The 20,757-nt window shown below is 38.6% G+C and overlaps 1 long non-coding RNA gene across 1 annotated transcript in view; it reads right to left on the minus strand.

Annotated features, from left to right (window-relative positions):
• Positions 1–15,866, minus strand: part of LOC115337247 — an 83,707-nt gene extending 67,841 nt beyond the window's left edge. Inside the window, exon 1 of the long non-coding RNA XR_003922059.2 lies at positions 15,745–15,866. This is a non-coding gene — a long non-coding RNA (uncharacterized LOC115337247). The remainder of the gene's footprint in view (positions 1–15,744) is intronic.
• Positions 15,867–20,757: the final 4,891 nt, after the last annotated feature.

Genomic DNA, 20,757 nt, shown 5'->3' on the forward strand with positions numbered 1-20,757 from the left:
AGAGAAGTCAGTCTGACTACCTGGCATATCTGCTGCTCCCTCAGCCCAAATATGCACCTTGGAGCTGCCTCCTGCTGCCTATGCTATCTGTGAGTTTTGTTCATCAGTGTTAGAACCCAATTGATGAGAGCTCTTCCGCGGATGGACAGATTAGGAAGAGCATTAACAACTGCTCCATTGCAAGTGCCATGTTTTTTGAAAGCAGTCCAATCATTCCATCTAGGCAGGATTAAGAGCCACTCACAAGTAAGCCAAGCAAATGGTAGCCAAAGCATAAATCATCATTACATGATGGCAGCTGGCTGCAACTACATGACAACTATTCACAAACAGGATGCTTGGTGCCCTTTTATGTGGATCTTGTGTTCTTTGCACATGTTTGTTCCACATGAATTGTTCCCTTGGAAATACAGGGAGAGAGCTAAGGTGCTGAGAGAATAATAAAATACCTCATTGTCTCCTGCTGCCTTTTATTCTTTGACAAAGGACCCTTTCATTCATGGACAAAATAAGAGTTGCAGAACTGATAGAAGGAGAGATAAGCAAAATCTGCAATGTGTCCTTTAGATGTGATACATAAAGCATATATGTTCTTGAGTCTTTGCCACTGACATAAACTGACTTACAAAATTATACAAACTGCAATCTATTCCCCAAGGTTTCCATCCATCCACAGCATTAGTACCTCTTCCACCTGGAGCTTTCTAGCTAGATGGTATTTCTACCCAACGCTGTGGTCTCTTTAGTCAGAGAAACATGAAAAATATCAGCAAGAACATAGGGTTCCTTTCCTCTCGGAGTGATCCCAGTAGTGTTTATCACATATGTGAAGATCATGTCCCCTTCAGGAAGAAGACTGTATGTTTAAATGACTCTATTTTTAAACATCACAGTTTGGAATTCAATGTGATTTAGTGGCTTGGGTGGCTCGATGTTTTTCTATATTTGTTTTACTGTCTTTTCACTCCTTCTAATTGTTTTTCATAAAGAAGTCAAGGGTACATATATTTTAGTCACATAGACAGATAAAACTGTACAGTTGCTCGAAGAAGAAAATGCAAAAGGAAGCCCTACTCACTTGCAGAATATATATTTTTCCATCATAATCAAAACCAAGCTTTGTGGCATGTTTCCATGCCAAATGTTATTCTTTATGGCATTATGTCAGTTAGTCAAATACAAAGACCCATTATCCATAATAAATACCCCGAATAAAGGGTGTTAGAACAATCTCAAAAATCAACAGATTAGCCAAGAAACACATTCTTTTCTCTGCCTATACACTCACATATATTCATACCTCTTAGCATGGGAAATACTTTTGAAAATCGTTATAAACTATCTCAAAGCAATCCAAACATCTGCTATTCAGTTGTTCTGCCATTCAGACTTAGAGGTCAATACCTTATCTGTAACAGTTGTAAATATCAGATGTAAATATCAAAAAAAGGTGTAAGAATTTCAGCATAGGCAGGTGTTGGATAATCATCTGTCACGTTAGCTTTCATCTTGAATCCTAATCTTTGACAATGGTTTATGCATCAAAACATGACACTGAGTCCTTTCAAAATGTGTTAGTTTTAGCAGGTGTAAGTCTGAAGTAGGTAAACTTCATGTAAATGTCCAGGACTTTTCCAGACCTTGCTGAGTGCTTTGTCTCATTGACTTTCACTGGAAAAGTGCTGCATGGGTGTTTTGGTAGGCTTCCCGGTTATTGCCAAGTCTGGGAGGGCTTACTAGAATATATCACTGTGCTGCTGTTTTGTGTATAATAGTCATTTAGCTAGATCAAGAAGTATTTAGAGAAATCCCAGACTTTTAATTTCACAAATCTTACAGCCAGCACAGACATAGTCATGTCATAGAAGAAATTTATATCCACAAGGAAAATCAGAACCCCACTAAATTCTGTTTTTAAACACTGCTATGAAAAGAGCTTGACATACTATGAAACCTCTTCCAAAAGTTAATGCAACTTTGCTGACTAAGATTCTATGTCACTTAGTGAGACAGTGGTTGCTTTTCTGCACAGGAACGAGCATCACTCTTATCTTCTTTGGATTACTTTATGTAAACAATAAATTGCCTCCAAATAGCCTTGGTTATTAAATGTGGCACTGGCACATAATCCACTGATTTCTTGCTGCCCATATACTTTGTTGTATATGTTATAAATATACATATGTTTTATCCATATAATACATCTAACAGACCAAACTTAAATACCTGAATGCTAGATTCGCTAATATACATTGTCAGAATTGTCAGTAGCTTCATATCCTGATAACATATTAAGTAATATGAGAGCTGCTAATTATTCTAGAGCTGGAACCTATTAAAAATACCAGAAAGCTAAACCAGAGAAGGGTGCTTTCTATTAAATTCCCAGCAGGAGTGAAAAGTCTATGAATCCAATTAAGTGACCTCATAATTTCTGCTTGAAACCAAGGCCTTGTTGGTCTACACACACATTTTGTCATGAGATAGCTTTCCAGACGAATGGGATTATTTTAAGCAAAGGCTGTATTGATATCCTGCTAATAGGGTTCCTTTTACTTCGGTAACCTTATTTGTCTTCCTACAGCATATAAATCAATTGTAACACTTTTATATTTGCATAATTGAACACACAGTGGTAACTTTTATGTCACTGCAGAAGTGTCAGTAAGACAAAGTAACGTAAAATAAGCAGCTGGGAAAGGCTGGCAAAGGGTCACATAAGCTTCATAAAATTTTTCAGGGAAAGGTGGTGTCTACTTAGGTCTACTTGGCTTAGACCTTAGCCCACAAGATCTTATGAGTGTGTCTAAAAGCCACTGAAGTCAAAAGGCTTTAAAACACATGCTAACTATTAGAACACACTTAAGCACCATTTCTGAATAAAAATGTTTTCCTGAATCAGGGCCACAGACAGGCTCAGAGCTTCTCTCTGCAACCCGGCATCCCGTGTGGGTTGCTGTAAGTGTTGCCCTGAGGAGCTGGAACTGGATATTCCACATGATGATTCAACAGTCAACATTTTTCCAATTTGTGCTGGTCCTTTATATTTCCAAGAATGGGTGGTCCCAACTGGCATTGCCCCAGTGTTAAATAAGGTAAAGGTGTGTTGAACAGCAAGCCTCAGGAAGATATTACTATTATACTTACTTGTATGGCTTGTAAAAGTAGTTTTCTTGCCAACAGCAGCAACAGTAGTAAGTACTGGAATTGTTTTATTTCAGAGACTAATGGCAAATGCAAATAAAGACTTCTTTGCTCAGAAAACAACAGCCCTGTGTGTGAACAGAAAACAGAATAACTGGTAGCTTACCCTCTAAGTAACAAATCCAGTTTGACAACACGTATATGTCTCAGAGGAATTTTTCTGCTACATATTTCTCCCTAGCTCAGTTACTATCTACAGGGATATACCTTAGGTCTGCTATTCAGAACTGCTCCAGCAGCTTGGAGAAATTAATGTACATTACAGAGAAGAACTAAGTTAGCATCTCTACTGAATCTGAGCAAAATTATTTCCTTCAATTGTAAGTGCACCATTTTATAACATGAACAGCTTTAATCACAGCCCTTCCTGCACCATAGAATAAGCAATAAGGTTTAGCTGCTGATGCACTTTTTCTGTGGCTGATGATCAGTCCAATAAAGTATTGCAAAATAGGTTTTAAAGTAAGTTTTGAAGCCTCCTTCAAACTGAGATCCTCATTTTGGTGCACAGGAATGAGAAAATCAACCATAAGAGATGGAAAAAATGAACTTATGACTGGAAACTGTGGAAAAAGGTATATTTCTTTTCAAGGTGGAAAAACCCCACTGTTACAAGCAGTCCACTCCCCTGTGGAGTTTTAATACAACACCATTATTTGGAAGTAATGTGAAGGTTTTTAATTTATTGATGTCTATTTTTCTTCCTACTTTTTGTGATGCTTTCACTCTAAAGTAAAATTAATTTGTTTTCTGTAAGATTCCTGTCATAAGACTGTAGTAAACAAATATTTCCATCTGTTTGGGGAGAGAAATGATTAAAGATTTGCCAACAATGGAAGTCAGTATGGATACAACCCAACGCAAAATCAACCCAGCCCAGTCCCCAGACTTAATAGCAATAATCAGAGGGGCAATGGACAGAAAAAAGGTGGCAGAACACAAACTAAAACCCTGGATATAAATGATCAAGAACCAAGGAACAGATGAGCTAAAATATCATTCCAAACTTAGTGACTTGATCTCATCCCAATGTGGATTGAAACTAGGCCCATGACTGCACTGCTTTGCTAAGTGGGAACAGAGCTGTGCCACAGCCCTGTGTCTGGTTTGAGAATAAGAGGATTCATTGTTGCAGTTTTGATAACTTAAATATTAAATGCAGATTGAGCTAGTAAATTCAGAGTCTGAGTTTTGAGCAATATGGGAGGTATATGAATCCAACACTGAGTCAGGCCTCAGGCTCTCTTGCTGTTAAGCCAAAGCTGTATGTCTGCCTAGTATGCATTTCCAAATTCTGTACATAATGGTTCTCTCTCTTCACATATTTCTTGTTCTGAACATCCCACCTCGCCCCAACACTTCTGATTCTTTTCTTCTTCTTCTTCTTCTTTGGATTGTTTTTTATTTTTCTCCTGTTGTTTGGTTTGGTTTTTTTTTTTCTCCTTGTTCTGCAATTTGATTTGCACTTTTCTTTATGGTCCCTTTATTGCTTATTCTATTTTATTCTTCTTTTACATTGATTGACTGACCATAACTGTATGGGAAATGACTTGAAATATTCAGCAATCTAGCATAAAATGAATGAGTCCCTACTATCTGAAACATGAAGAATCTCTTCATGTCCTTTTATATTCATGGCAAAGCATCTTTAGGAATCAGCCAGAGTTTTCTCCTCTCTATATTCTGGATGCCAGTGACCTCACAAAGAGTGCTAATAATGATAGCAAGAATGGAAAAGGCAAACAAACAAACAAACAGTTCTGGATGAAACTTAAAGCAAAGAAAGCAGGCTCCACACCTTGGATGGTGAAGCTTAACTTATGGATCCAGGCATTTATGGAGTGAAAGGCATATGTCAAAGGCATTAGAAATAAGGAATGTGATGCTTTGATTATCTCTTCCACAAATACAGACCTAAAGGCAGAAATAACAAAACTTTTTAATTAGATTTTTAGGATTATAATTCAGGAAAAAGCATTGACAATGATCTTATTCTCATTATCCAGAAGTTGTTTTCCAGAAATTTCTATGCCGTATAACAGAAAAAAAGAATTTTCCAAACCTTTCATCTGAAGTCTGTAGTCCTTAATGCAATTCTTAGGTGTGGCTCTACTTTGAAAAGGAAACCCATATGACATTTCATTTTCTCACACTGATTTTTGCATAAATTACCGATTTTCTAGTACAATGAACCCGGAATTTTAAGCATACTGAGCCATCCATGAGCTTTTTCTTCCCAAATTGTGTCTTGAAGTCAATGAGACTAACAATGCCTCATTATTTTTTCTTCTCATTATCTCTGAAAATGTTCTATGATGTTTTGTTTTCTATAACATCCACTCACACATTTTCCTGCTTATTTAGACTTCCAGTAGGCTTCACATATTAGCTTTAGGTTTGCTAGTTTATTTTTTAAGTCCAGTAAACTAAGATGTATGGATGTAGATGGATATGTGTTATATGCATATACATTGCACAGGTAGACCTATAGCAAAGCTTCCGAAGATGGAAGTGAGATGAGCAAGCTCCTCCAGACCTACTCTGACTAAAGACCTTGGAGACATTACCTTTTACTCACACCTCAAGACAAGTTTATCAGGCACCTGCATTTCCCTATTGGCCTCAGGGTCTCCCAGACTCTCCAGTGCTGTAAAGTGAAGTCATACCACAGCAGGGTCCTGGGTCTCAGCTCCATCCTAGCATGCCTCTTGCAACAGGACTTGCAAAAGGATCCTCAAAGACATCTTTACAGCAGACTACCACAGTGTCTGCACAATGGGAAATAAGTCTCAAGGGTGTCTTTAAAGCAGCTAGATCACTAGTGAGATTCTGAGCTGCTGCTTTCTGCAGAATATCTAAAGCATTAAATCATATAAGCTACTTTTCCACTGACAGCTTATAATTAGCCTGTTTCCACTGCTCATCTGAAAAACTCCAAGGTCTCATCTTCCCGCTGACTTGCTACTGTGTACAAATAACCTTTTTTTTTTCTTTCCTTTTTCTCAAGAAAACATAAGCAGAACTGTGTTTTTCATACAATGATTGCTAAAGTCACTTAAAGTGATATGATGCAATATGTCATCTGCATCTACCAGCTGAAGCTCTAGTGAGCTTAAAAATGTCAAAGTGGGAGAAGATTTGGCTGCTAATCTAGACAGAATGTAAAGGCTCTGCAAATGCCCATACTGGATGTTTCACTGGAAAACTGTAAAAAGTGCATTCCATACAGCTTCCAAAAAATCCCACAGCTGCTACCAACAGAGACATTGGGAGGCTTTTAGAAATCAACCTCAAAATTCTTCCGTTGTCTGTCTCCCTGGACATTGTGTTCCAAGATTAGCACTAGAAAACAAAAAACCCAAACTTTAAATAGCTTGACACAAATAGAATTAATATATAAATTGTTACCATTCAAGAAGATGTTTTTTCAAATCATATTTTTTTCATAGATAGAAACACATTTCAGTGTGTTAGTGCATGTGCTTTCATATCAGGGCAATGGATTTGGAATTAGGAATGGTGAAATTGTGCATTTGCAAATCTGACCTTCAAAAAGGCCAGGACATCGTAGGTGTGGGAAGGTCTCAAGGACAAAGTGTTTTCACAGAAAGGGATGATTCCCAAAATAGTCCTTTCATGCTACAATATAGCCAGTAGCTTAACCTAAGACCAGGCTGTAGTGACACAGCTGTTTCAGCTGAAGAAGAGTGAGGCTATGTCTAGACTACAGGAAGATGCTGTGGTTCACCCTGATCTGTGTGTCAGGGTTTCTGTCCTGTGCAATCCAGGACAGGAAAGAAATACACCTGCTTGGGCCTCTGGCTGAGTGCAAGGTACCTATAAGATACAGTATGGATGCAAGGTGCCAGTCCCTGGAACATCCTGAAATTTTAAGTGTTACTGAGCATACTCTAGCAACTATCTCTTTCTGAAGATTTTATTCTTCTTAGTTATCATTGTCTAAACTTCCACAGCTAACTTTAACTTTTGCCTTTCATGTATGCATGTATATATCATCTATATCATCTAGCATATAAGAAGTGAGAAAGAGATTTAGAGATTATTATTTACCCTACTTCATGATGAGCAATGTGCATAATTCTAGTTATAGTTCATGATAATTATGTGTACATAGTACTGCACCACAAAGGAAATGTTAATTCTTCTTCAGTGGTGAAAAAATAGTGCTGGTATACCACAGCCTATGATTTGCTAAATTCTGGAAATCATACGGCTATTGTAACTCCAATAGGCACAAAGAAAACTTCTTTCACTGAACAGCCAGCCACATTTAACTTTAGTGCAAATTCATAGAAACTGCATTCTTGAAAAATTCCTGCAGTGTTGTTCACAATATAGAGCAGTAGAAAATTTGACCAAATAGCTAAAACATGACAACCTGACATGTGTTCCAGTATATCTATGTACCTATGCTTAGGAAACCATAAAAAGATCAAAATCAAACCACATTCATCCTGAAAAGAACATATTCCAGACACAAAAACTAACAGAGCCACCAAGCCTTCTAATTCAAATAAACTAGCACCTTTTGTAATGTATAAATCACTGGTATGAACACGTGTTAAAACTAAATACAGACGAACACACTACAATAATTTTTTCCAAGTGTAACTCTTGGAATCATATAAGTCACTGTGGTTTCCAAGAAGACAAATGGCCTGGAAAATGAAAAATAAATTAGTTCTGTGACTAATTGGAGTCAGAGATTGAAGGTCAGACTTGGTTCTGCAGTTGACCCTGGTGACCAGTAAAAGTCCAGCTTGGCTCACAGTACAACTTTCTGTATTTAAGAGTTGTTTACAGTAGAGAAACACTGAAAGTGTACATTAGAAAACTTCCTCTAACAAATGTAAAACACATGCCAGTTCATAGGCAAGTAATAAACTTATAAGGGGCCATGCTGACAGTTTCAAAGCCTTTTGGTAGGACCCTGCAACTTAAGATTGGAAACATTATAGTAAACATCTCTGCTTTTAAATTTTCCTGCTTGTCCTAAGATGCCTAAAAAATGTATCACCTTCATAAAGGTTTTTGTCTCCCCCAGTCTTTCTCATCACAAAAGTAAAAATATCATTCAACTTTGAGCATATTTTGCTCACATATGAATCTCATACAATTCTCTTAATGTCAAGAGAGTTACACTAGTGAAATATTTAAATAAGTCTCTTCAGAATCAGGCTTCTTATTTTTCACACAGAGAACAATATGATATTAATTTAGTGCATTGGCTTGAACTTGTAATGGCTGATATTTTCATTGTGTTGTTCAAAGAATTTTGCTCCCTTCAAAAGTGTTAAAACTGTTTATAAAACACATCTGTTTCCTTGCATCATGTAATCAATGAACATAAACTCTGTTTAGGAAGCACCACACATACAGCAGGTTATAAAATTTCTCAAGGCTCTGATGAGCATGAGACCCTCTAATCAGAGAAAAGTCAAGCTCTTCATGCACAAGCATTTTTATTGTTACTATTTGAATACACTTGCAGCCATAAAAGAGGAAACCATTTCCCAGTGGAAAAATTCATTAAGATAAAATCTTCCACTGCTTCCCAAAGTCCCAAATAAACAGGTGATATGATAGATGGAGGAGCTGACTTGGAGGGAGCAACCTGGCTTAAGAGCTCAGGTAGCAGCAGACGCAACTCTGACTATATGGCAGGGAGAGAGGAAGCTGCATGGTCACCAAACACGCATCACCTTGTAGGTATTGGGGTAGATCTGTGCTTGACTTGATCAGCTGTACTTGCAATTTTTGATTTCTTGCTACTTTTCTAGTCTCATCTGGCCTATTCCATTTTCTTCCTCTACACCTTACCCGACCTCTCTGCATGTCCCTGCTACTCCCATGCCAGATGCAACAGAAAGCTGGGCACTGCCTTTTTTCTTAGCCTGCGAAAGGGAAGGCAACCACAGTAGCTTCCAAGAAGTGGAGCATTTTAGAAAATGTTGGAAGTGTTATTTACAAATTGTCCCTATTCCTAACGCTGGTCTATGATAGTTTGAATGCATTTGCTGGTCTTTCCTCCAGATAATTCTCAAAGCATTGTGGATTCCATTTTAAAGTCAATCGTATCACAAAAATAGCCTTCCAGAAACTGTCTTTTCAAGAGCTGGAAGCTGGGATTTTTCCATGACTAATAAATTCCATGTCTGTTTAATCTATTTTAATTACATTGATGCAACCATTTTTCCCCTTCCATTGTTAAGCATGCCACTACCAGTGCTTAAATGAGTACTTTTGTCCTTGTTTGCCTCTAGCTTGGGAATGTCAAGGGCAAGGACCCTTTACTTTCACTGTTTGCCCACAGGGTAAAATAGCCTCTGATGTCCCAGTGAATAACCCAGAAGCCATTAAAAAAAGAAGGATTTTCAGCATAAAATACATTTATTTCTTAGACACTACCATGGGCAGATGACTCCTTTTCAAATTTGTGGCAGTAGTATCAACTGATAAAGGGCCTATAAAAATTCCTCATACTGCATAAATTAGGAAAATAATTTATCTAAGCAAACATTCAGGGAAATATATGTACCCAGAGATTTGGGGTTTTTTTCATGGGCAGTGACATGGAAGATGCAGAGGGGCTTGCAGAATAGATACAAAACCAGTATCTATGGATCAGAGATAATCCAGGCCTTATGAGTCAGAAAAGTTTCTTGCAAGTCATCCAAGTTTCCAACCAAAAACCAGGCTCTATTTATTTAGGGAAGCCTGTGAGGGACCTACAAAAGCCCAGTATATTTGTAGCACAATATATAAGAAATGCAAATGGGTATGTGCCCAACTTCACCATTAGAAGAAATAACATGGATTTACACACAAATGGATCTTAAGGTTATTGGTAAGTTGACAGGCAAATGGTATGTGTTGGCCATGTCCGAAGAATTTTCCACTTTCACAGCAGTGAGACAAAAGACCCTACCCTACCCTACAATGCTAGATTGTATGACAGAGAGGAGACAGGCAGGAACTGCAAAGGTATTGAAGTGGTGTCTGCTAATACTTTGAACCATCTTTACAGTTCTTATCTATGCCAGCAGATGGAGAGGATGTAGAATGAAAATGATCCCAATCTCCAGTGCAGTGAATAAGACTCATTGTGCCACAGTGGTTGTGTGATCAGCTTCACTGATCACAGCACAGGACTGATGTCTTCAACACACTACCAAAAGCCCAAAGCCCCTGCCAGTTCCCAGGCCTTTGTACAGTCCTGTTCTCATCTCTAGATCTCCCTCCACCAGGCAGAGTAGAGGAGATGGCCATCACAGTTGAGAACTGGAAGAGCAATTCCCCCACTGACCAAGTCTGCTGTTCACTCACCCCAGGAAGTGCACAGCAGCTAGCCAGCTGTTCGTTTGCACTTGGGATGCAGAAACTAAAATGCTTACAGGATATTCAATAAATAGTTCAGCCTTTAGTAGGTCCCAGAAGAAAAAGACCTAATAAGAAAGAAAAACTCTTTTTTTTTTTTTTTTCCATTTTCCTAGGTCCTTCCTGAGTCTCTATTACAAGACTTAATTCTCCCCAGAGAAGTTACCACCTCACTGTTGAAAAATGCTGATTTAGAGTAGGTCTCCCAGCTAATTCAGATAAATTCTACTACTGTGGATTAATAGCTCTCTCAGGTAATTTAAAAAACATACTGCTTTGGATTAAATGAAACCAGATTCTTATTTTAATAATAAGAGGGAATAGAAAAAATAAAGTCTGGTATGCAAATGAAAAAGTTGTAAGGTATCTTAATGTACCCACCATAGATGATGATATTAAAACACTAAGTTTAGCTAATGGTTTAGGAAAATAATATTCCTGTCATCAGATATTCTCCACTTACATTTTATTAATGTTATAAAATACTTTTTGACTAGTAGTTGATGAGACGTGAAAGGAAAACTCCCTACAAAATATGCCACATAAAAAGAGTTTAACTTACACACTGTTATTTTTTCGTAGTTATTAAAACTAAAATTTCCATTTATAAGTGTCCCCTGAGCATGGGTTTCCAATATCAGTTAATTGTTAATAAAAACAAGTAATTAAACTACATTGCCAATAAATTGTGCAATGTTAATACAAGCATGGAAAGTTACAGAAACAGTGCGAAATAATATAATTGAAGGGAAATGGGTAAGACTACGTGTATGAAATACACATAGTGTCTTTTCTACTTTGTAGTGTGAGCTCATCAGAGGTCATAAACTAAGTCCTGGATGCAGGCCAAATTAAAATTTAGATAAGAGAGCCTGGGAGTTACAGGAAGATGTATTTTCCTTTCTTGGTTAATGTCAACTTATTGCCAGAAGTAGAAATACTGGACTGCTGGAAGCACCATATTTCAACTGTCATATAATGCGTACATAATGTTTATTTGTGTCATGAAAAATGTCACACCACCATCCTAACTTAGAATATACATTAGTCCTGCTGTGTTGGTCAGACTCTCTGCAGAGATAGATACACTTTGCATCACTAAAATGTCTCCCCATACTTCCACGGGCTAGAACCTTCTTATTTGTTTGAATTTAATTTGGAATTTTTTTTATTAAAATTATGTGTATACCAATTAATAAAGTATATGTATGCCCAAGAAATTAAAAGCAAGTGACCCTTAAAACATCCCTTTATTTGTGATTCTTTAACCTAAACTAGAAATAAATATTCTTAACAGTGCTACATAATCAAAAATGTGTTTGGTGATCAGTAAACCCATGCTCTCATTCCCACGGTGGTGGATATTACCGTGACAAAAGCAGAGTCAAGAGTCCATATCATTAAAAGTCAGGAGCTACATTCTAGTTATGGCTTCCTGTGTTATCTGAGCCACTCTCATAAATTCTCCAGACTTTGCCTTCCTGCTCTGTAATGTGGTGGTCATGTGGGAAGTTGAGATTTTTAATATGTGTTTGTGAGTCACCTGGTACCACAGAAGACTGTTTAGACCCCAACATATACATGCTAAAGGCTTACAGTCAACAAAGAATTTAAGCTTGCAGTTAACTTTAAGTCTTCCAGCTTGAATTATCCTATGATCCTATGATCCTGTGCTGAAATCCTACTAAAGCTGGAGGTAAGGCTTGTCAGCTATAAATGAAAACCATTGGTATTTCACTGTACTCATAGCCTGCAAAAGTTTTCAATCACAAATGACATAAAGGAAAGAGCTGGATGAACAGGCAGATGCTGCTGAGAGCTCTGCTGTGCTTACTGCTGAGGCTTGTCAAAAATTTAATTTCTGTGAAATGAAAGACAGTTCAAAAGCTGTCAGTGAGGTTCAGTTGTCAATTTGGCTTTAGGATTTGCATCACAGCATCAGCCAGTTAAAGCAGGAATGGTGAGAATTGAACACAACATGAAATTCCTGCACTGAACAAGGAGCTAATTTAAGAAATGCAAAGAAAGGCATTTCTAGGATTGATCTTCCTCAGGAGGCTACACATTTAACCTCACAACCTGCCTACATGTTCTCAGAAATGAACTGTTTCCTCAAGTTAGGCAGTTTAAACCAGATCAGGCTTTACCTTAAAAAGGAGCTAATTCTCCACTCAGACACAAGGGCATCTGAGATGCAGGAAAGTCTGCTCCAAACCCTCCCACTGCTCCACTTGGGAAGATATTTCAGTGTTGGGTCTCTGCATCACCACTGTAAACGGAGTCACCACCATACTCCTTCTGGCCCAACTAATTCTTACATAACATCCAAGAAGTAAAATGTCTTCACCATGGGAGCCTAATGTTGTTTTTCAATTCAGAGACACAGATCGTATCTTAAAATATGGGAGGTCCAGGACCAAAATCTGTCTTCCAAGCCAGAGAAAGGATTTGAATGCATACCAGCAATATAATGGATGAGTGTGATAGATGAGTTAGTGTAGCTCTATCTCCTGGGCTACTGCTGCAGTAACAGTAGTAACAGTACCTTCAATTTGCGTAGTAACATATATTCCAACATATAGTACATGCTATTCATTATCTGAAATCATCTTTTTGCTGAAATGAAAACAATTCTGGGATTTACAGCAACTGCCAAACTGAAAAACATCTTAAAAACATATTGAAAAGGAATTACTTTTATTCTTGCTTTATTTACTCTCTTGTAATGTGGCTTTGTTTTTTTTTAATTAGAACTGATCAGCTACATCTCATCAAAGCCTGGGAAATTACTGAATTATACAATACATTTTAAAATTCTTTTTCTACATTACTTTTTTCCTATACATAATATGAATGAATATAACTGAAACCCTGAATGCATAAATCTCTAAAAGCACATCAAAGCCTATGGTCTCCAACACAGTCTTCCCAAATGTATTTGCAGGAGGCAGGTATCTCAAATCATAGCCTCTGACTATAGCTTCATATAGGTTTTTTAATAGAATAGAAGAGACACTCTATTCACGCACCTATCACTCACAGGACTCAGACAATGGGACAGTTTTAGGCTAATATTTACTGGCGCCTTCAATCTTGTTGTTGAGCACCAACCAGTTTGGCAAGTACTGTCCCATGTGGAACAGGCACGTGGTTGCACGACCTCCGCATTTGGAGAGGGACTGCATCTTCCAGTTTCCATGATGCCTGATGGTTGTTGTTCAATTTTTTAGTGTTCTTTTCATAGGAAAATGCCTACTTTTTTTATACTGTGAAACTACCTTCAATGTGGAAACTATTAGTCCAATCGAATTTGGAATTTAGAAATTGAAAAAAAAAAGTCATAAATTGAATAGGCTATTTGACAATGAGATTAATACTTAAAAACCTGAAACAATTTGATTTGGTTTCCTGTACTGTGAGTATATAAGTAATGAAAACAGTTCTTGGAAGCCCCCACTGCTGTTTATGTGTTTAGTCTAATTCTCCTGATATTGACAATTATTTTTTTCAAATAACAGCTAGTACCAAAAGAGTTAAAAAAATGAATTTCTATTAAAAGATTGATACTATCCAGGTGTTCAGCTATCTTGGAAAAAGGCATTTGAGATATACCCTGTCTGCTGTAAATATCATTAGGAAACAGATTAGGCAGTGTTATACAAAACTTTAGTAAAGCACAGGGATAAAGAAAAAAACATTGCTCAAATTCAGTGGAATAAATTGTCAAACATGTGATGTCCAGAGTGCTGGAGTGTCCATATCACCAGCAGCAGGCTTGTAACGTCTCATGCAGAGACAAAGGCAATATTAAGTTGTTCTGTCATAGGCACACTAGAAACAGATTAACAGCTACTCTGATGCTATAAAAGATTTTGTGTTAGTCACATAAAAAGTATATTTCACTTACTCCTTGAGAGTACAGGGTCCTCACAATATCTTGGTAATTTTATTCAAGTTACACGACCAATGTGTCAACCCTGACTTGTTGTATGACATAATTCTGATGCAGAAAATAATAGCGATCAGAGGTCTCCCATGGAAGAGAACTGCTCTATACCCCCTAAAGTTCTGGTCCTTGGGATTGAGCTCCCTTGCATCCAGTTTTGTTTATATAGTATAACCACTGAGCTGTTTAAAAACAAAACAAAACAGAAGAAAACACCCCTTTTGGTGAACTACTAGGAGAAAATGTAACCTCAAGGTTAAAGGATGCAATCATTCACAGGTGGGATTGTCTGGGGAGGTGTACGTTTTCACAGGGGAATTTACATACAGTCAAAAGAAGCCACTGCACAACAACAGGGGAGAGGGGGAGTTTTTAACAAAGCAGTAAAATAACTGCATCTGTTTGTAGTTATTGGGCTGTTGTGCTTTTTGCTTAGTAGGTCAACACAATGTCGTCTTATTAATTTGTGTCTGGGCCTATCACGCAAAGGCTGTTGCTTCACAGACGGTTTCAATCAGAGCAGTCAAAACCAGCAAAATAGAACATCCTGGTCAGAATTACTTTCTCAACTTCATTTTGAACTGTTGCTTTTTCAATCAGTCTTGGCAGATTTCATTATAAGGTATTTATTATAGCACGCTCATTTCACGTGACATAACAGTTTTATGTAAGAAAAGTGCGTGTTCAGCCACAGAGTAAACCAGGATACAAAATACTATTAGTGGAAGAAATTAGCCTTAATCAAGTTACACATCATGAGACAAAAATAGATGGTGTACTTCTACTATAATCTTTTTCTATTCTTATTGTATTCTTTGTAAATTATATTCTGTAACAAGTACAATATCCCCTCCTGACCTCACAGAGGCTGAGCTGTGTGACAAGCTGACTTTTCACTTCCCTGGTCAAACTGGCCAAAATGATTCAAAGTAAATCTGAAGCAGCTCAAAATAGAAAAGAAGGTTTCTTTTCCTTTACGCAAACTCCCTCCCTGAGAAAGAAACAAAAGAACTTTATTCTGTGCATTTACAGGCAAATTTCAAAACAAAATGTCTTTCTAAAGAGAAAAACATTTCATTTGGAGACCTTTGAAATGAAACATGTAACTTTTACAGAAAAAAAAGTAACAAACTTTCAACTAAAATTATTCCCTAACTGTTGCATGAATTCTCAAGTAGTTCTGATTGAAACTGTACCTGTGTTTTTCAGTGAATGAAATAGCCATCAGAACGTTTTTTCCCAGCTCCTTCTTTTAGTCTTCCACTCTTTTCCTCCGGCTGCTCCAGGCAAACGATTCTTCTCATCTTAGCAACCCTTAATAGAGATTAATCCTCCCTAGATTTCAGCATTTTATACAACTGTTTAGCCAGTCAAACTTATTCCTGCAAAAACTTAAGACTTCCTTTCCGCTAAATAATTCTTATTACTTGCAATATTTTAATATCATAAACAATCAGCTTTTAAATCCCTAATAAGGCAAGTGTATACGTCAGCCTGAAAAGGAAAGGGAACACCAAGATGGCTGAAGGTAAACAAACTTGTTTCTAATTCTGTTTGTGCTTAAGTGTTATTTTCAGTTGTTAACTAGGTTACTCAATACTGAATTTTAAAAACTCATAATGAGGACATAGTGATGAGACAGGTTTTGACCTTGCAGTGTGATTTTACACCTCTCAAAATATGTTCTTGATACAGTTCTCTTTGAAATCATAACAGATGCAGTTTCTACTGTAGTAGCTGTACTGAGAACAAGTCACTAAATGATTGAATTATTCTTTGTAGCTGTGGACTATGGAATTTATTCAATGCATTATGTTTATTTGGAATGGAAGTAATTATGCTATTCAAATATAAGAGGGCTGTTAGGGATTTGTGTGGTGGGGTTTTGGTAGTGGGGGAGGGGGCTTCGGGGGTGGCTCCTGTGAGAAGCTGCTCGAAGCTCCCCCGGCTCCAAGTCGGACCTGCCTCTGGCCCAGGCCGAGCCCATCAGTGACGGCGGTGGCACCTCTGGGAGAACAGATTTAAGAGGGGAAACCTGCAGCGGAGGAGGAGATGGGGATGGGAGAGGAAGAGGAGTTGGGGATGGGAGAGAAAGAGGAGATGGGGATGTGAGAGGAAGAGGAGATTGGGATGGGAGAGGAAGAGGAGATTGGGATGTGAGAGGAAGAGGAGATTGGGATGGGAGAGGAAGAGGAGATGGGGATGGGAGAGGAAGAGGAGATTGGGATGTGAGAGGAAGAGGAGATTGGGATGGGAGAGGAAGAGGAGATGGGGATGGGAGAGGAAGAGGAGATGGGGATGGGAGAGGAAGAGGAGATGGGGATGCGAGAGGAACCCCTCTGCAGACACCGAGGTCAGTGAGGAAGGAGGGGAGGAGGTGCGCCGGAGGAGGGGATGCCCCTGCAGCCCGTGGTGAGATGGCAGGCTGTCCCCCCCCAGCCCAGGGAGGGGAGCAGGGGAGCAGATGCCCACCTGCAGCCCGGGGAGGACCCCACGCCGGAGCAGGGGTATGTCCCCGAAGATGGCCGGGACTCTGTGGGAGAGCCTGTGTTGGAGCAGTCTGTGACTGAACGATTGCGGACCGCGGAAAGGACCCACGCTGGAGCAGTTTGTGAAGAACTGCGGCCCATGGGAAGGACCCATGTTGGAGAAGTTCATGAAGAACTGCAGCCCATAGGAGGGACCCCACGTTGGAGCAGGGGAAGAGTGTGAGGAGTCCTCCCCCTGAGGAGGAAGGATCGGCAGAGACAACGTGTGACGAACTGACCCCAACCCCCATTCCCCGTCCCCCTGCACTGCCGGGGGGAGGAGGGAGAGAGGACCGGGAGTGGAGTTGAGCCGGGAAGGAGGGAGGGGTGGGGGAAGGTGTTCTAAGGCTTGGTTTTACTTCCTAATATCCTTGTTTTGTTTTGATTTGTAGTAAATTAAATTGATTTTGTTTCTTCCCCAAGTTGAGTCTGTTTTTTCCCTGTGACCATAATTGGTGAGTGATCCCTCCCTGTCCTTGTCTTGACCCATGATCTTTTCTTTGTATTTTCTCCTCCTTCTCCCACCAGGGGTGGGGAGTAGTGAGCGAGTGGCTTCGTAGTGCTTTGTGGCTGGCTGGGCTTAAACCATGACAAGGGGGAGAAAAGTTTAACTAACCATTTTCTCTTAAATACATGAATTTTGACTTCAAGCACTAAAACTGACATTGTATTCCTATACATATGCAGTCCTGTATTGTACCCCAGGCTATATATCCTGTAGGCATCATTCTTCAGTGGCTGAGGAAGGACATAGGTGTGCACAGCTGTACTGTCAATACAGGTAACAGGCTATTTAAGAAATTCCAAGTCTGTCTGGTTTTCTTGTATTTCGTGTCAACAGGCAATCAAAAGACATCAGCACAACTGGAACAGAGCTTGCTTTACTGGTGCTGCCTCGCTCCCTAGCTAATGTGGATACTGTGGTTACGTAATTGGCATCATCTCATCTTTTAACTACTGTGGTTGTTGCCTGGGTTGCTAGCTACTGGACAGCTTTAGTGGCATCTCGATTTACTACAAAGAGTTACTGTTTCTGCTGCCCTTTTTCTTTGCTGAGCTACTGGGAAGATCCTGCTGTGGTCCAAATCTTGGCATTCCTTCTCTGCCAAATGCTTGTTACTGCAAAGTTTTCCTTCATTTGGAGTTTCAGGATTCAACCTGACATGAGTGCACTGTTGATGGATGTAACTGGAATATATGTTTTATGATGGATAGATGGTATTTAGGAGTTTCAAAGGTACATACAGCAGTTAGATGCCCTTTTTTTTTTATTTCCTTAGGGAATGACCACTCTCTACTTCCTTGTAGCTTCTCTAAAGTCAAAGGAGCTCTACTATAACCATTTCTGGTTACAGTAGGAACAAAGCTTTCTGCTGTAACCTCTTCAACCCAAAACTTTCCGACTGTTTAGCTCTCTAGACTGGAGCTTTCACATAGATTTAAGAAGCTTTTTCTTCTTTTTTGAATGCTTTGCAGCAATGCTGCCAAATAGCAAATGGCCACATCAGGGTGAAGCAAGGAACCAAGAGGTGGCTTGAGAAAGCCACCTTTCTAGAACCTGAGTTATGACAGGGTGTAATTCGTTAGTTACTAACTCAGAGTTATACTCAGACCATTTTTCATTTGTAGGCACTTACTTAGAGAAAAGAGAACAAGGGTGGCCAGATCAGAGGCAATCACACATGAATGCTTTTCAAAAGCAGAACTTTCTGACAGAGTGATCGTCACACAGTTACATAGTTTCCCCACTAACTAGATATTTTCCTTATTTAGTCTTTGATTTCATGTTAGAAACTTATACCTTATAAAAGAGACTGCATCTGTGCTTCATTAGACTGTAAATTCAGGGGGAGGGGAAGAGAAAAAATCTGAAGTGTTTCTCCAAACTTCTCTGGATTGTCCCAGTAGGACTGGCAAATGCAGAAGGCGAAAGACAGAAATGAAAGATTAACAAGAACATCTCAAAGAAGGGACAAATGGACACATGAAGTATAAGGTCTACTACAAAACACTGCTACAGTCCATTACTCCTAAATCTTTGCTTTAAAAAACATGTGTTTCATTGAAAAAATAAAAACTTTTATTAAATGTATAAATGAGGTTTAAAAATGCATTGAAAAGAATAAAGACAAAAGCCAAGTATTGTTAATTAATAATCTAATTGTTCCTGTTACATCAGGACCATACAGTACCCTAAGTATTCTCTTCTTCCTAGTTCAGTCCTCCATCATGACACTTGCTTTCAGACACATACCATTTACTCCTTCAATTTCTTTTTTTCTGTTCTGTCACATATCTTCCTACTCACTAGACTTTAGATTCTGACAACTGCTTCATGCCACATGTCCTTGCTTTTCCTCCACCAGGATTCATATTTCCCAAATGTCCTTTTTTTCCCTCCCAGTTATTTCTTGGCCCACTTTTCTCAGTGGCTGCAGTGCCAGCTAGCACTGCTTCTGTGTCCTCTTGCTCATTAGACACTTACTTTTTTCCATGTTCCCCTTGTGCTTCTCATTTTTTAAATTTACTATGAGGTTTATGAAATCACTAACACCACATGTCTTAGCGCTTTCTTCACAGTTTCTGCTCAGAACAAGAACCATAGTTTATTTTTACAAAATGTAACCACGATTAGTATGTTTAAAATTGACCAGTTGCCTCCTTTTAATAATCTTTTCCAAATGCCCATGTCACTTACTGTCCAGTTCTAAAATAAGGAAGATAATATTTAAAAAAAAAAAAAAAAAAAAGGGGGGGAAAAAAAACACAACTGACATCAGCTCTAAAATAACAAGTCAGTTTTTATTTACAATTTTAGATAAATTCACAGGACAAGTATATTTGTAACTTCTAGTTATTTGAGAAATTTACTTTAATAAGCAAGTACTGTCTGTCCTCTGCATATATTAGCATAAATGCTTCTTATCAATCTCTCCACTGTTACGGAGCAACAGACAAAAAGCAGTACATTCTGGTTATACTCTTGGCAGTGTCTCTGCCACACAAATTCACTGTTAGTCCTTCTCCCACAGAAAAAACAAATTTTATTTTTTTGTATAGTTACTTATATGGGAAAGGGCAGGTGCCTGATTTGTCCTATTCAACGTGCAGAAAGGTTGCCAGTGTACACGGTCCAACGCATCACTGTCCAACAACCCACTGGAATGAAACCTTATCTTGTGCAAATAAAATTTGAAGAAAGTATTTATGCAGAAGTCAATCTCATTACAATATAAAAATAAAATTAATCAGAACAGGAAACAGGAGTGAATGGTTATATGTACATGAATTTCATCCTCAGCAGCAAAATGTCATTTTGGCTTCTACGGTTCAGCCAGTAAGCCCATCAGACATTATTTTTAATAAAGAGCCTTAGCTGTCTCCCTGAATCAACAACCTTCTCTTGTCAAAGAATTTAATTCAGCTAGAGGTCTATCATCCATCCTGGATATTTGCTCACCCAAATGCAACACTCTGGGAATACTGGCCACAGAGAAAGAGTCTAATTCAAAAGGTGCTCGCCAGCTACAGTCTTTAAGATGCATTGTGTCAATCCTGGAACTTCAGCTCTAGTAAGTCAAATGACTGGAGCTGATTTCTCCTCCCCAACCCAAAGAAAAATGAAGAGAAGCAGAAGAAAGACAGGTACGAACACCCAAAGTTGGAGTAATGTTAACTTAC

This window comes from Aquila chrysaetos, chromosome Z, assembly GCF_900496995.4.
Source record: "Aquila chrysaetos chrysaetos chromosome Z, bAquChr1.4, whole genome shotgun sequence".
Lineage (NCBI taxonomy): Eukaryota > Metazoa > Chordata > Aves > Accipitriformes > Accipitridae > Aquila > Aquila chrysaetos.